A 17,813-nucleotide genomic window follows, 5' to 3' on the forward strand; every position below is an offset into this window, starting at 1 on the left:
AGTTGAGGGCCCCCATTGCAGTATTCATAAAAGTCAGTGAACAAATCCATTACACAGAAAAGATTTCCCTGTGTACTCCACCTATATATACACATATATGCACGCACGCACACACACACACACACACACACACATTACATACATACACATATATGCACACATATATATTCTCACTTTGGTGGGGAAAAAGGAGTAAGTGAGCGAATAAAGAATATAAAATCCATATTATAATAAGTATTTCTCGAAATAGGTATATCACCGTGTATTTTTGCTTCCGTTTAGCTTCTCAACATTTTTAAAGTTAACCAAACCTTATGGCTCTTCTGAAGGGGGTGAGGACTGTCTTTGGGAAACTCCCGGTCTCTTCCTGATATACTTCTCTCGGCCTCCTCCCGTCTCCTGCCTTCTCGTTTCTCGCACTATTTCCCAAGCAGAGCGGGATAATTCCTCAGCCAGGCTTTCCTTCGTTTTGGTCATGCTGACGGGCAACCCTCTGGCCTTCATGTCTGTAGATGCCTCTTCCACTGTCTGGTACAACCGCGTCCTGTTGTCATAAAACACTCGAAGTTTAGCAGGGTATGGAGTTTGAAATCTGATCTTATTTTGCTTTAGTACTCGTTTTACTTCGGAGTATTCTTCGCATTTCTGGAGGACCGCGGGGGGGGGGGGGGGAATCTTGGTCGAAATATTAATTTATCCTCTAAAAACACTCTCTTCTTACTCCAAACTCTTCGTAGAATCTCCGCCTTGGTGCTGTCCCGAAGGAATTTAATTATTATTGAGCGTGGCTTTCTATCCTGGGTAGGTTTTGGGACTAACGCGCGGTGGGCTCTTTCAACTTCCAGCTTCATAGCTGGGGGCAGATCCAGCGTGTCCCGCAGTAACTTTCCAACAAATTCCGTCATAGATGAGCCCTCTGCTCCTTCGGGAACGTTGTAGATTCTGATATTTTTCCGCTGTGATCTTCCCTCCAGGTCAAGCAGTTTACCTTCTTGGTGATTTAATATTTTTATCGACTTACTCAGTATCCATTCCACATTTTGAACTCAATCTTCCACCTTCTCAATTCGAGTCTCTGCCACCGCTATTTTTTGATTGACGCTGGTGAGCTCTGACTTAATATCACGGAGCTGCTGCTTTATATCTTTCTGGACCTCCATTATTTCTTTCAGGATTTCGATCACATTCGCCGCTTCACCTGAATGAGGCCCAGTGTCCACCTCGCTAGCACGCGGTCGGGTAGGAGAGCCGCCCGCTGCACTCCTTTCAGCCGCAGGCTCCACAGCGTCGCTTTTTTTTAATTTCCATTCCTTTTCCCCATTATTGCCCCTCTTTTCAGTTCAAATATTTTTCGAAAAATATTATTATTTGATGGGTTAACAGGGCTTAATACGCATTTTTCTGGAGCAGCTCGTGCCTTAAGCTGCCATTCTCGACTATGACGTCACCGGAACCCCAGAGTTAGTTATTAATGAACAGAGAACAGTGGATGGCTCACCTTGCGTTTGAAGGCTGTGACTTGGAGACTGGTGCTGTTCTGATTTATAATCAACGATTTGAATGAGACCAAGCATAATTTATCTAAGATTACTGATACAGACTAAGGCAGCAGAGTTAGTTGTGAGGATAGTGTAGACAGGTTTCAAGGGGCATAATCTGGGTGAATGTGCAAGGGCCTGGTAGATGGAACATAATGTGGAAAAATATGGTAGCAGAAATAGAAAAACAAACAAGCAGAGGCTTTTTAAAAAAAATATAACCAGCAAGAGACTGGAAAGGTCTGTGTTCAAAAGAACTTGGATGTCCTTGTACATGGTTCATATGCACAGCAACTAGGAAAGAAAACAGTACATTTGCCCAGGAGAATTTGAGTTATTGCTATTATTCCTATTGCTATTTAGGACCCTGTGATCTCCCCACCGAATAAAGGAAATACTTGTGATTGGGAGAATATTCTCCAGATTAACTCCTGGGATGTTAGAAGATGACTGAGGAGGGGAGAATAGACTGGGCAAGAATCCTGTGATAACTTACCTATTTGGAATATTGCAATGGGTTCTTTTACATTAATTTGATAGAAAATATGGGCCTCACCTGAAAGGAGACACATCCAACAATGAAGCACTCCCTCTGAAATGCCAGCCCTGGACTTATGCGTTCAGATATCTGGAGTGGAATCATAGGCTTCAGACTCTGACAATGAAGTAAAATCAGTTACCCAGCCAAAGTGAAAAATCAAACCTGAAACCTTTGTTTACATCGGTATTCTATTCCACATGAGAGTATTTCTGCTTGAAACTACAACTAATTATATTTTTCGGCAAATACAAAGTTTGCAATATTATAACAAGGGAAATTCATATGTTCAGTCGTTCTTGCTCTTTGAAAACTCATTCATTTTCAAGTTCATGCCACTCAGTCTGTGTTGTTGAGGTGCAGACTTGTACAATAATATTTCTGTCAATGGATTAATTTTTCCCCAAATGTCATATCTGTTATTGCTTTCAATGATTCACCAATAGTGGATACACTGGTCTTTTACCTGATCTTCAGTTTGGAAGCTGAGTTGTGCAACTGGAAATAAACATAGATTTCTTTTTAAATAAACTTACATCTATCTTCCATTAACTCTAAATTCAGACATTTTTGTAACCAGCAAAGAAGCCTACAGTTTTCATTAATTTTGGAGCAGCATCTTAGATAACAAGACCACCCAGCCTTTTAACCATATGCAAGAGAGGAATACATTCATGGAAATAAGTTACATGTAATAACATCATCTTATCATCAAAAATCAATATCCTGTTAATCAAAAAGCCCCTTTACTTTACTTTTAACATTTTAATTCTAAAAAGTAATATTTTCTTACAAAAGTAGTTAGCCATTATTGAAGGGCCTCAGCTCAAAACATTAACTGTTTATTCCTCTCCATAGATGCTGTCTGACCTGCTGAGTTCCTGCAGCAATTTTGCGTGTGTTGTTCCAAAAGGAACCTTTTTTAAAAAGAAAGAATCATTCAGTAAGTTCCAACTACCTTTGCTAACAAGTGTATTGTACAGCTGGATAAATGCACAAGTTGTTTGCCAATGCCATGAAATATTATACTTCACTGAAGAAGTACATGATAAGGAAATGGTGTAACATTGGATCACATTTGGCCCAGGTAGGATCTAAGGCTATAAAAAAAAAACACATAATCAAATGGAATTAAACTCTTTTTCTGGATAGTCAATTATCTGACAGTAGCCCCTCAGTCATGTTATATTCAAGAGATAATAATGTCCCCAGTGATTAGTTTCTGTACAGATGTATTCTGCATTCATTAACAAGGCTTTCTGTTGCAACGGTGCAGAAATAGAGAAGGAAAATCTCAAAATGCAGTTGTATCCAATTAACAAATAATGGAAGCGGCAGCTGATAAAAATGATCTTGTTTCCACAGCCCTCTATACTCAATTGGAACAGACAAAACCAGGATCACTTCAAATGAGTCTCGCAATCGGAATAATTTCAGTTCTTTGGCAGTTTTATGGCTTAAGCTTTACCAAATTCCAACATAAATTCTTTTCTCTCTCCCATAACACCATCTGTGGCTGCACCATCACAATTCCCACTCTCACAAATCGACAAACTGATCATTACTATCAGCAATACACAGGCAACTTGCCAGAACTATCAAATGAAGTTTATCCATCAACATTAGTGAAGCTATCGCTAGCACCACTGAATGGCTGATTTAATTACTTCATACACACACCTTTCTAATACAGACAAGACCTACAATACACCCCAGATACTTCATGGTACTCAAACTTTGATTTTTAAAGAAAACCATACATAACCCCATAATAACACTGCCAAAAATCTCTTTGCAATTTATAACTTCTTCCCTACAAAGCAGTTTGGATTTCCAGTTTCCTTGAAAATTTCATTCTAATTTGAATAAAATACTTCCTAGATTCGTCGACATGGCTATCCCAAGGTTGAGGATGATGGTTTTCGTTCTGTTGATCAGTTGAAGATGTGGCCCACAGCGCGAAGACGCCTATGCGTGTATTTGTTTAACGTGTACTTGATGTTGCACTCCAAGAAGCACACGATACTTCACAAATCAACCAACTGATTCCAATGGCATGGAAACCACAACGATTGGAGCTGATGGATTTGTTCCAGCCTTCATCTACCTCCACAGCCATTGAGTTCGAAGTAACTTCGTCCGCCTGTTCCACCGTTGAGGTCTTGGTTGGATTGTTCTTTGTCAGGGACCTCACCCTCAACCTTATCACCATGGGTGACCCTACCAGGAGCATAGCTCCAGACGGCATCGCTCTCGGGATCTCAGGACCACACAAGCCTCTCCACCACAACAAGGTGACAATCCACGGAGAAGTTCCTGGATTATGTCCAAAATGATAATATCAAAGCAGAATTATTCATTTGCTTTAAAGAAGTTGCACCTCTCTCCTATTGGAAAACTGAACTTGATCATCACTTTCTTGCAGAACTAAATCTAGTCTGAGAGCCAGTAGTAAAAGGAATACAGAATAAGCAGGATCCAATTGTAAAAACAAGTCTCACTATTGGGGGAGAAACATGGGTTTGAAGGTTACAGGTACCTGGTCTGTGCAAATGGCATTATGACCAAATGATAATGCTGGACTAACAATCTCTATTCCAACTAGAAATCAATTCGATGTGAAATAAATTAGATTGATATATTTATATGGAACATTGAGAAAAAGTAACCGGGTGGCTTGAGAAGAGATGTGTGTCCACCCTATACTACAAAGTAGATGAGGGGAAGAAGAAAGTGATTTTGAAAAGCATACTCATGTTGCAAGAATATTGTAGTAAGGTTCACACACAAAATGCTGGAGGAGCTCAGCAGACCAAGCAGCAGATGGAAAAGAGTACAGTTGACGTTTCAGGCCGAGAACCTTCAGCAGGACTGAAAATTGACTTGATCATTCTGCATGCAGGTCTTAAGACAGCTTTGTTTGCAGAGATTTGCAAATATTTGGCATGACATCTAAAACTCTGACAACAGCGGAGCTACATTGGTGTTTGACAGCGACTTCTTCAAGTTCATCTGCGGAAACAGCTTAATTTCTACCTTTAATGTCTCTCGTTTTCCTTTTCAAGGTGGATGGGGTTCTGTAGAAGACCCTGACCTAGAGCTACACTCAAACTTTAGGTCTTTGCAGTGGTGGGACTTGCTCCCAGGGCTCATCAACCAGCCATTTTTCGATATCCCAAGGACGTGGCCTAGAAGACAAGCACTCCTTCGGGGTTCCAAGGCTTTGGGAACAAACTGATTCTATGCCAGTGCTACTGACTGAAACATCATGGGAGAAAATAAAATAGCGGGTCAGCTGTTGGGCGCCCTGTACTCAGCAAATCACTTGCTCTCTCTTTCTCTTGCTGGTGGGGGTTACGTTTGTGGCTGATTCTCGAGTCAGAGAACTTGGAAAAAGCGATGCAGCAGACTTTAGCACCGGAAATCAGCGAGCTGTCTGCCTTTTTGCTCTCCCCTCTCACTGTGAATGGGGGGCACCTATTAAGTTGAGAGACAGAGCCTGTGGTATGTCAAATTGTCGAGTAAATGAATAGTTTTTGTTGTACTGCACATCATGGTCTTTCTTGAGGGCTTTGCTGTTACCTGCTTGGTGGATGGAGGGTGCTGAAACATTTTTGGCTAAAGTAAGTGAGGAGGGGGAGGGTTGTTGTTTGCTGCTGCTTGTATGTGGTCAGGAAGTGGGGGGGGGGGGGTTCTAACATTTTTACTGTCACTCATTCCTTAGGCACTCTTCTGTTTTCATGGATGTCTGCAAAGAACAAGAATTTCGAGTTGTATATTGTATACATTCTCTGTTATTAAAAGGAACTATTGAACTTCTATAAATATGTAGTGGAAAGCATATTGAATGGTTGCATCACAGCCTGGTATGGAGACACCATTGTCCTTGTTCGGAAAATCCTACGAAAAGTAGTGGATGTGGCCCAGCCCTTCATAGGTAAAGCCCTCCATAGCATTGACGACATCTGCACTGAGTGCAGTCACACGAAAGCAGCACCCATCATCAAGGACCCTCACTACCCAGCCAAGTTCTCTTCTCGCTGCTGCCATCAGGAAAGTGGTAAAGGAGCCCAACGACCCACACCACCAGGTTCAGGAACAATTATTACCCCTCAACCATCAAGCTCTTGAACTATAGGGGATAACTTCACTCAACTTCACTCGCCCCATCACTGAACTGTGCCAACAACTTATGGACCAACTTTCATGGACTCTTCTTCTCATGTTCTTGACAGTTATTGCTTATTTATTATTTTTTCTTTTGTATTTGTACAGTTTGCTGTCTTTTGCACACTGGTTGTTTGACCATCCTGTTGGGCGCAGTCTTTCATTGATTCAACTAGTTCTAGAATTTACTGTATATGCCTGCAAGAAAACAACTCTCGGGTTGCATATGTGACATACATGTTCTTTGATAATAAACTACTTTGAAATTATATATTGTTTCACCATCAGAAAAGAACCCTACTTCTGAACTTATTATGGAGTGAAGGTCAGTGATAAAAGCATATGAAGATTGCTGCACCCAGGACATATTGTGGAAATACTGCAGTCAAGTGCTGGAAGTGGGACAACTGACATCCAATGACCACAAGCATCTTTCTTTGTGCAAGGAATGACCCCAACCATTCGTGTGTTTTCCTCTCAAAGCTCACTTATTTCAAGTTAAGTATTTCAATTTCAATTTAAGTAGAGCTCCTTGACACTGCATTTATTTAAATGCTTGCCCAAGGACTGTTGCTCACACCACAATTTATCTCCTACCTCAACTAAGCTGTGATCACGTCTAGAGTGGGGGCACTGTGTCAAAATCCAAACCAGGCATTGGCAAGCAAATGCTACTCAATAGCACTCTCAAAAACACTTTTCATGAAGTTATGTGATTTGCTAATCAACTGTGCTATGAGGCATGGGCAGCCATAATCTCTTTGGGAGCCTTCCCCATATTATACCCAAATTAACCACCATTTTTTCCCTCACATTTCTTCATTTCTCTGGTATCTCTTTCAAGAGTGTTGCTAGAAAATGAGTCAATGACATACATTTTTCACTCTCGGCTACATGGGGTAAGTTCATTCAGCTTGACGATCCTCTTTTCTATACTTACGTCATTCTCATGCCAACCCCATTCCCAAATACAAATCAAGTTCCATTATAATAAGAGATTTCCAGGAATACAGAGAACCTGCTTCAGTGAAGTTTTTAAAACTTCCCTTCGTCCTCTTCAATTCAGGGAAATCCCTGGCTACTCATGGAAATATAGGATCTGAGAAAACATTGTGTTTCTTTGACAGATGGCGTACATACAGGCCAGGTGAGACTAGAAGGCACAGAACCTCTCAAACAACCAACCTATGCAACCATCCAGACAAGCATCTCTTCCCTCACCTACAACAGAAACTGCATGTGCTTCTTCAGCTTTGAGAACTCTCGGAATTGTGAGCAGAAGAAAGTCATCCTCCACACCAAAGGACTACTAAAGATGACAAACCAGAGTTAAATAACTATAAATCAGACAGGTCCACAGATAGATTCCTCAATGTGTAATATTATTTAGTACCAACAAAAATTCAAACATTTTAAAACAATTTCATGCTACACTTCAGAAATTTCTGGAAACACTCAACTAGGCAGGGAGCACTCTGTGGAAACAGAGGCATTTACCATTTTAGGTCAAAAGCAAAAGCAAAGGGTTTTCAACCTAAAACATTAACACCATTTCTTCTGCCTGACCTGCTGAACACTTCCAGCAATTCCTATTTTTACTTCAGGTTTATTTTTAGGATTTTCAGATTGGCTTCTATGTTTTGTTGCCATCGTGGCTATCCCTTGAGGTTGTGTTTTATTGCAGCTACCGTAACAAATACAACAATAACTTGTGCTTGCTTACCTGAGTAGGTGAACACTCAAACCAGATGTGAAGCAGCAGCACAGATGAAGGAGTTATCAAGAGTTTCTCAAGCCTTGTTTCAAGTGAAACACACACTGCAAAATGCTACACAGAAAGAAAACAAAAAAAAATGAACCATTGCAAACACCACTTGTTCACACATCCTGTCACACCCACCATAGAATCTTTTTTGTCAAAAATATTAGAAATTTACAGTTGCATTTATACAACAACATGCCCCAAGGATCCAAAATGAATGCTGAATAAGTTATCAAACAAATGTGGTGAGATCATATAATTAGGCCATTTGGCCCACCGTGTCTGCTGTGCCACTTGAACATGGCTGATTTAATTTCCCTTTCAATCTCATTCTCCTGTCTTCTTCCCTTGACCTTTAATGCCTTTACTAATCAAGAAACTATCAACCTCTGCTTTAAATATACCAAATATGTTGGTCTCCACAGCCATCTTGTGGCAATTACCACCGTCTGGCGAAAGAAATTTCTCCTCCTTTCTGTTCTAAAGGGACATCCTTGCATTCTAAGACTGTGCCCTCTGGTCCTACACTTTCCCAATGTTGGACACATTCTCTCCAAGTCCACTCTATCTAGACCTATCAATATTTGGTAGGTTTCAACTGCCACCCACTCCCATTGTTCTAAACACCAGCGAGTACAGGGCCAGAGCTATCAAACACTCCTCATATGCTAACCCTTTTGTTCCTGGGATCATTTAGTGGTTGCACATAGTAACAGCCTTAAAGGCAGAGATTAATTAGGAACAGGTGACTGCCTGACTGTGGAGTGGGCTACTCCATAAAACAAAGGAATTGCAGATTTAGGGTCTCAACATCTAAAGTCACTGCTGCCAGTGGTTGGTGGAATGAATGGAGTGAGGTGCAAGAAACAAGAGTTTGTTGTTGTTTCGTATGGCAGGTGTTTTCCTCTTCACACTTTTGTTTTTTTGTCAAGCCACACCTCCAGTTGTGGCTGCATCGATGGACTTTGGTAAAGCTGTCTTGGACCTTGGTGAGAGGGCATGTTTTCACCAGGTGGAGGACGTCCTGGGTTGGGGCACCAGAGGGGCAAGCTGGGAAAATGAGTAACTGAAGTACAAGTAGGCCATTCAACCTGCTCTGCCAATTAATGTTTCTGGCTGATGTTACACCTCAGCATCATTTTCCTACACCAGGGGTCGGCAACCCGCGGCTCCGGAGCCGCATGCGACTCTTTCATCTCTGTGCTGCGGCTCCCCGTGGTTTGTTAGTTTTTGAAATGTAATTCGAAATTTGAAGATTATGGTGATCTTGTACAATCTAAAAACGTTGTGGAGACCCCATTTCCTGGCACATCCGAACCGGCTCACAATTAGCCACCGTTCCAGCTAAGGGAGATAGCCTACCGGGGTTTGTGAGTACGTGTCTTTTGGAGCATCTGCGCCCACGGGGACGAGTTGAGGGAGGCTTTAAAGCAAGGCTGCTTAGTTCAAATAAAGTTAACTCTGACTGCAGTGTCTTTATTTTAGCGCTGCGTGTAGCGCTACACCGCTACAACGTGTTTTTTATCGCTATTAATATACATCACCACTGCCAATGCCTGACACCCGCCAGTGCGCGTTTTCTTTTAATTCTTCGATCCAAGGTAGGCTAACTATGGAGTAACCTTCAACCCAATGTCTTTTTTTCGGAGTTCAAAATGTTTTTGTTGCATGCAGAAATGTAATTTCGTTTTCTCTGCAGGAGTTCATCAATTTCATAAATGCAACACATTATAGTTTGTTTATACATAGCATAAAGGCAAAAAAAACCGTTGTATGCAGTGTTATTTCATTTTAAATGTCAAACAGGTTTTGTGGCTCCCAGTGTTTTCTTTTCTGTGGGAAATGGGTCCATATTGGCTCTTTCAGTGGTAAACGTTGCCGACCCCTGTCCTACACTAAACTCAAATCCCCGACATGTTTAATCTACAAAAGAAAAATCATCACCACCAGTTTTGATCAAGGACCTTTCCCACACTGATCATTCTCTCTTCTCCACCCCCATCCCATCAGGCAGAAGATAGAAAAGCTTGAGGACATGTACCTCTAGGCTCAAGGATAGCTTTTAACATGCTGTTGTAAGACCCCTGAACAGATCTCTCATACACTAACAATTAACTCTTGGTTTCTCAATCTACCTTGTCATGGTCCTGGCACTTACCCTACCTGGACTGCACTCACTCTAGCTCCCCTCCCCCCACTTTGTGCTATCTCAATGCACTTTTGTATGGTATGATCTTTCTGAATGGCATGCAAACAAAACCTTTTCAATGTCTCTTGGTACATGTGACAATAAAAAAAATTACATCATTGCCTTATCTACCACATCAACACCCCAAACAGATAATAATGCCTATACTTATGGGCATTATTACAACAGCAATGTTTCTTCAAGCAAATTGACATTCTGGTGTATCCAAGACTTCTAAGAAAAGTGTTTAGGCAAACATAAAAGATTATAAACGCTAGGTTTTCAAACTAGGGTAGGGTTCAACAGAGCAAAGAAGTATAGCCCTAACAGTGGATCATAAAAACCAAATAATTTTAGCTCAATGTTGTTATTAAGATGGAGAATAGTAGGTGTTGTGGGACCTCTGTTCTCCACATATTAAAGTAAATGTTTCCATATCTCTATAAAAATACACCTGTCCTAATTAATATTTTTGTTTAATATATTCCTTATATTTTCTCCAGTGTAATTTACATAGAGGGCACAAGACAGACAAGAAAATGGACCAGCTCCCCAATCTTTTGGGTTTCATAGAACGAAGGCTCAAAACATGAAATGCTGCATGACCACAGTATAGGCATCCTACTTTCACACATAATAAGTACCAGCCATAAATGAAAATTAAAATATAGACAAATATTGAGCTGGTGAGTATATCTCAATGAGCTGGGCCCCTCTCTGTCTGTTTGTTTTATTGTTTATGTTCCCTACAGATTCAACAGAGGAACAGTGTGTTTCTCCTAGACATTGTGAAATCCACTTCCAAGCCAAAATATACAAAATTCCTGCCAATTTAAAGCACGCCAGTCCCGATTCACCAAGGAGTTCAACAACCCTTGAAAGTAACTTTAACTGAGTTCAAAGCTCTCACAAAATCCAGTCCTGTATATTGAATCAACTGCACATGTCAGCCTGCACGTACAGTAGTCTATTAACCTGCCAATAAACTGCAAGTTTAAAAATAGGCTGCAAAAATACTATGGGCAGCAGCTGAAAGAAACAAAACCTTGGGCTCTGAAGCAATAGTTAGTCAACAAAACAAAACCAGATCCACCATTATTAAAATAATGAATATAATCACTCTACCTTGCATGCAAATACACTTGGAGAACTGTTAAGAAACAGCCCACACAAGAGAGCTGGCATGTTAATCCATTGCAGGGGACCTCACAGCAGACCCAATCCTTGCATTGCTTACTTTACTCACAGGACTTATTGGGCAACCATCAGAAGTGGGAATCCTGGCTGAAATATTTTCCAATCTACCTAGTTTAAATGGATTGCAGAACTCTTGTTTCCAGCCTGGTCCAAATAAGGTAATTCAACAAGGGAGGTATATTCAGACTTGCTAGGTACAGTTCTACAGCAGCCACTATTATTCAGGTTAAGCATCAGGGGAGCTCCTAGCCTGATTTATTACTAACATGGAGGACATTTTAATACCTCCAAGTTCTTGAAGCAATAAAGTTCTCAGACAAGCTGATAGTTTTAATAGTTTAACAATGACTAGCTTAAGATTACTAAATATGACTCAATATTATACACCCTATAATTATAATATAGTATTTCAGCTATAGCTGCATGTTGACTTACCATCTAGGGAAAAAAACAAACTTCCATTTCAGCTCCATGCTAAAATCTCAAAATTGAAAATGTATGTTCATATAAATTTCAGTGTCAAAAAGAGTCATGAGCTAAGAATTTAAGCTAGTCCCCTGACTATTTATTGAAATACATTTATGTTTTTGCAACTTTCTGTGAGGTAGTTCATGGGATGAATAGAGTAACACAAGTCTCAGTTCCTGCAACAAAATGAAACCTACTGGTCGGCATCATTTTCGGAAACAATTTGTGGCAGAAATTGAAAAACAGCTTCAAGTAAACTTTCAAAACAATAAAAACTTAACTTTTACAAATATTTAGCCTACCAACACCACTACAACATGGGAAAAGAGACTACTGCACACAAAAGGCCACACATAAAAGGTCCATAATTTCCCCCAAGTACTGCAACTACCAAAGTGTAACCCTCATCTACTTGCTGTACAGCCTGAACTAATCCTTCTAATAACAAAGGTAAAGGACCAATAACTGTACAGTGTGCTTTTCTTTACAACTCTAACACTACAAAAACTCATTTCACTGAAACCCTATTACCCATTCCAAATGAAAGGTAATAAAAATAGAAAATGCTGAAACTTCAATTGCTTTTCAATAATTGAAAACTTTCAGGCCAAGTAGCATCTGTGGATGGAGTAGCAGCGAATATTTTACCTTCTGTAGTGTATTTGTATAAGATGTAAATATGTTATGTGGGCATAAGATGAGAAAGCCACTTGTTGTCAGTCCAGAATATAAACCAGTTTCAAAGCTCGTCTTCTACACTTAATACAGTTCAAGCTTACTAATGTGCTCAGTGCAGTTCACTGTCCAACCTCAAATATATAACATCTTTCATCAGAACTGGCTAACAACCCAAAGCATTAATGGTTTCTCCTTGCACAGTTGCTGTCTGACCTGCAAGTATTTTGCCATCATTCCTGAACAATATATTTGATTCTAACAAATATACAAATATTAGAATCAGTGTCCCAATTTATCTCCTTTACAAAGTCCATACATTAGAATACTTAATTTCCTGATTGCATCTCAAACTGATTTTTTTCTGGCATGCATCTGGCTGCAGAGAATCCAGGAAAATCCAGAACATAGAGCAGTGCAGAACAGTAACAGGACCTTCAGCCGATGATGTCTGTGCTGAACATGATGCCTAATTAAACTTCTGCCTCTATGCGATTCATATTCCTCCATTTCCTGTATATTCATGTGTCCAATACTTTTTAAATACCACTATCACATCTGCTTCCACCACGATTCATAGCAGTCCATTCCAGGCACCTACCATTTTCTGTGCAAAAAAAAAACTTGCCCCACACATCTTCGTTAAACTTTTCTTCTCTCACTTTAAATGCATGTTCTCTAACATTTGACATCTCTGTCCTGACAAATATTCTGACTGTCTACCCTAGCTCATAATTGTATAAACTTCTTTCAAATCTCCCCTCAGTATCAGACTCTCCAGAGAAAACAACCCAAGTTTGTCCAGCCTCTCCTTATAGCTCATATTCTCCATCCTGGTAAACTACTTCTGCACCCATTCCAAAGACTTCACATCCTTTCAGGTCGACCAGAATTCTGCACAATACTCTTAAGTGTAGCCTAAGCAAAGTTTTCTATAGCTGCAGTGCGACTTTCTTACACTTGTATTCAATGTCCCAACCCAAGAAGGTTAGAATGTCACATGTTTTCTTCATTATCAGGGAGACATTTACACAGAGAAAACTGAAGATTTATAAAGCCATATCAAATCTAACACAATGTCTCCCACCATTCTTTAATTTAAATAGATTGACAAATCAGGAAGTCATTCTTCCCAAGATGACACAAAGGTTGGGGGTGTTGTGGATAGTGTGCAGGGCTGTCAGAGGTTACAGTGGGACATCGATAGGATGCAAAACTGGGCTGAGAAATGGCAGATGGAGTTCAACTCATAAATGTGAGGTGGTTCATTTTGGTAGGTCAAATATGGTGGCAGAATATAGTATTAATGGCAAGACTCTTGGCAGTGTGGAGGATCAGAGGGATCTTGGGGTCTGAGTCCATAGGTCACTCAAAACTGCTGCGCATGTTGACTCTGTGGTTAAGAAGGCATACGGTGCATTGGCCTTCATCAACTGTGGGGCTGCATTCAAGAGCTGAGAGGTAATGTTACAGCATACAGGACCTTGGTCACACCCCACTTGGAGTACTGTGCTCAGTTCTGGTCACCTCACTACAGGAAAGATATGGAAACCATAGAAAGGGAGCAGAGGAGATTTAGAAGGATGTTGCCTGGATTGGAGAGCATGCCTTATGAGAATAGGTTGAGTGAACTCGGCCTTTTCTCCTTGGAGCGATGAAGGATGAGAGGTGACCTGATAGAGGTGTATAAGATGATGAGAGGCATTGATCATGTGGATAGTCAGAGGCTTTTTCCCAGGGCTGAAATGGCTAACATGAGAGGGCACAGTTTTAAGGTGCTTGGAAGTAGGTACAGAGGAGATATCAGGGGTAAGTTGTTTTTTTTTTTAAAAAGCAGAGAGTGGAATGGGCTGCCAGAAACAGTGGTGAAGGCAGATACAATAGGGTCTTTTAAGAGACTCCTGGATAGTTTCATGGGGCTTAAAAAAATATAAGGCTATGGATAACCCTATGTAATTTCTAAAGTAAGTACATGTTCGGAACAACATTGTGGGCTGAAGGGCCTGTATTGTGCTGTAGATTTTCTATGTTTCTATCTCTTTGCTATCCATGCCATACCCACATTTCCTGCAATCATTATTCCCAAACAATGAAAAGAACCATCCATCCCTTTCTTCCTAATCTCCCTACATCAGCATGATAAAGTGATGCTCCATTTGTTTCCATTGCGTTTTCTTTCTCTTTTCTTATTACAGAGCATCTTCAGGAAATGAATTGATTATTTTTATACGGACATCCTTAAGTTGATTTCAACCTCAAGTCGGAAAATACACACAAAAAAAAATCACTCAACATGGCAACCATATGAAGTTCCCAATAGTGGGAGAGTCTAGGACAGGGGTCGGCAACCCACGGCTCCAGAGCCGCATGCGACTTTTTCATCTCTGTGCTGCGGCTCCCTGTGGCTTTGGAAAATAAATTATGAGTATTTAATTAAAATGTATTTTATGTTAGTTTGTTAGTTTTTGAAATGTAATTCTAAATTTGAAGATTATGGTGATCTTGTACAATCTAAATAAAATGTGTTTTTTGTCGCTATTAATATATGTCACCACTGCCAATGCCTGACACCCGCCAGTGTGCGATTTCTTTAATTTTTCGATCCAAGGTCAGCTAACTATGGATAATTCTAAAAAGAGAAAAGTGACTGAAGAAAACAGAACGTTTAACGATACATGGGCAGATTCATTTGCTTTCATTGCTGACGAGACTGGTTTACCGGTATGCTTAATATGCAATGAGAAACTAGCAAACAACAAAAAGTCAAAAGTCGCAAGACATTTCCAGAATAAACACGCAGCCTTTGCTCAAAAATATCCGGATGGAGATGAGAGGAAAAAAGCCGTTTCGGAACTGATGCGGAAGGTTGATTTGAGCAAAAATCATTTCAAGAAGTGGATGAAGTCTGTAAAATCAACTACGTATGCTAGTTTTGTTGCCACTCAGGAAATAGTCAGGCACGGGTAGCAGTTTACAGATGGTGAATATATAAAAGGTTCTTTCATTAAGATTTCAGGACATCTATTCACGGACTTTAAAAACAAGAGTGAAATTGTGCAGAAAATCAGGGATATGCCCCTCTCTGCAAAGACTGTCAAAGACAGAACCATAAAAATGGCAGAAGACATCACAAGACAGTAAATTAAAGACATCAATTAAGCTGTGGCCTACTCGATTGCCTGTGACGATTCTAAACACAAAGGTGATATTGAACAATTAGCGCTGTTCCGCCGGTATGTAAACTCTGCCGGGCCACAGGAAGAAATGATTGAGTTGATATCTCTAAAAGGCCAAACACGGGGGGAGGACATCTGTGAGGCTGTCTTGAATTGTTTAAGAGCCAAAGGAATAAAGACCACCCATCTGGTGTCAGCAGCTACTGATGGGGCACCAAGTATGACAGGAGTGCACAAGGGATTTGTGGCTTTACTGCAGAAGTCGCTGGACAGAAAGCTGCTGACTTTTCACTGCATCTTGCACCAAGAGGCACTGTGCGCTCAAACATTTCCTCCGGAATGCACAGAAGTAATGGATGTTGTCATTCAGATTGTCAATAAAATAATGGCAAAAAGTTTAAATCACTGTCAATTCCGTTCGTTACTGGACGAGCTCGGAAAGCGCATATTCTGATCTCCTGCTGCACAACAAAATCCGGTGGCTGTCAAGAGGGGAGGTGCTGAACCGCTTTGTTGCGTGTCTGGAAGAAGTGAAAACTTTCCTGGGCAGCAAAGGTCTCACCTTTCCTGAGCTGGAACAGCCAGAGTGGCTGGAAAAGCTACACTTCATGGTAGACATGACAGCACACCTGAACACGCTGAACACAGCTCTTCAGGGGAAAGGACGCACAGCCCTGCACATGTTGGAGGATGTTTTGGCATTCGAGCGCAAGTTGACAGTGCTTGCCAGAGATTTACAGAAAGGCACATTGTCTCACTTCCCCAATTTGAGAGAGTTCAAACAAGCTCACGACATGATAAATTCAGAGTATTTACATTCTGCAATCATCGCAATGCAAACATCGTTTGGGAAACGCTTCTGTGATTTCAGAGAGGTAAAAAACACATTATCCTTCCCGGTCACTCCCCTAAACATCGATCCATCCCTACTGAATACGACTGCATTGGCAGGTGTGAGTCAACCTGATCTTGAGATGGAACTGGCCGACATAGCCGACAAAGACATATGGGTGTCCAAGTTTAGACGCTTAACAGCAGACCTTGAAGATGTTGCCCGTCAGAAGGCCGTTCTTGCTCAGAATCACAAATGGAGTAATATTGAAAACCTCCTCAAACCGGACAAACGTGTGTTCGAAACATGGAATGCTATCCCCGACATTTATGTAAACATTAAAACGTATGCGCTTGCAGTCCTGTCGATCGTTGGATCCACATATGTATGTGAGCAGGTGTTCTCCAACATGAACTTTATTAAAAACAAACATCGCGCACGCCTCACAGATGACAGCTTGCGATCCTGTGTAAAGATGAAGGTGACGTCATACAGCCCTGATGTGCAGACACTGAGCGCTGAGGTCCAGGAGCAGAAATCCCATTAACCAAGTATGATAAATATTTTAATTGCCTATTATTTTACGTATATTCATATTTTTTCATTGTTCAGTGAAATAGTCCTTTTATTTTTCAGGCTGACAGCTGGCTGACGTTATTTTTGGTTTGCTGCTGGCGGACAATTTAAGTTCGGTGTTTTTCATAAATACAAGAAGGATTCAAATAGACATTGAGTATTTTACTTAAAAGTAACCTTCAACCCAACGTCTTTTTTTCGGAGTTCAAAATGTTTTTGTTGCATGCAGAAATGTAATTTCGTTTTCTCTGAAGGAGTTCATCGATTTCACAAATGCAACACATTATAGTTTGTTTATACATAGCATAAAGGCAAAAAAAAACGTTGTATGCAGTGTTATTTCATTTTAAATGTCAAACGGGTTTTGTGGCTCCCAGTGTTTTCTTTTCTGTGGGAAATGGGTCCAAATGGCTCTTTCAGTGGTAAGGGTTGCCAACCCCTGGTCTAGGACCAGAGGACATGGCCTCAGAAGAGGACAACCTTTTAGAACGGAAGAAGAGGAATTTCTTTAGCCAGAGGGTGGTGAATGTGTGAAATACATTGCTACAGTTGTGGAGGTTAAGTCATTGGGTACATTTAAAGCAGAGGTTCTTGATTAGTAAGGGTGTCAAATGTAACGGGGAGAAGATAGGTAAATAGGGTTGAGAGGAAATGATGGAACAGCACAGCAGACTCAATGGGCCAAATGGCCTAATT

At 40.7% G+C, this 17,813-nt stretch overlaps 1 long non-coding RNA gene across 1 annotated transcript in view; it reads right to left on the minus strand.

The window, feature by feature from the left end:
* Positions 1–17,813, minus strand: part of LOC132384843 (uncharacterized) — a 159,179-nt gene that overhangs the window by 62,671 nt on the left and 78,695 nt on the right. The window contains exon 2 of the long non-coding RNA XR_009509014.1: positions 7,967–8,071. This is a non-coding gene — a long non-coding RNA (uncharacterized LOC132384843). The remainder of the gene's footprint in view (positions 1–7,966; positions 8,072–17,813) is intronic.

This window comes from Hypanus sabinus, chromosome X1 (assembly GCF_030144855.1).
Source record: "Hypanus sabinus isolate sHypSab1 chromosome X1, sHypSab1.hap1, whole genome shotgun sequence".
NCBI classification, from domain to species: Eukaryota; Metazoa; Chordata; class Chondrichthyes; order Myliobatiformes; family Dasyatidae; genus Hypanus; species Hypanus sabinus.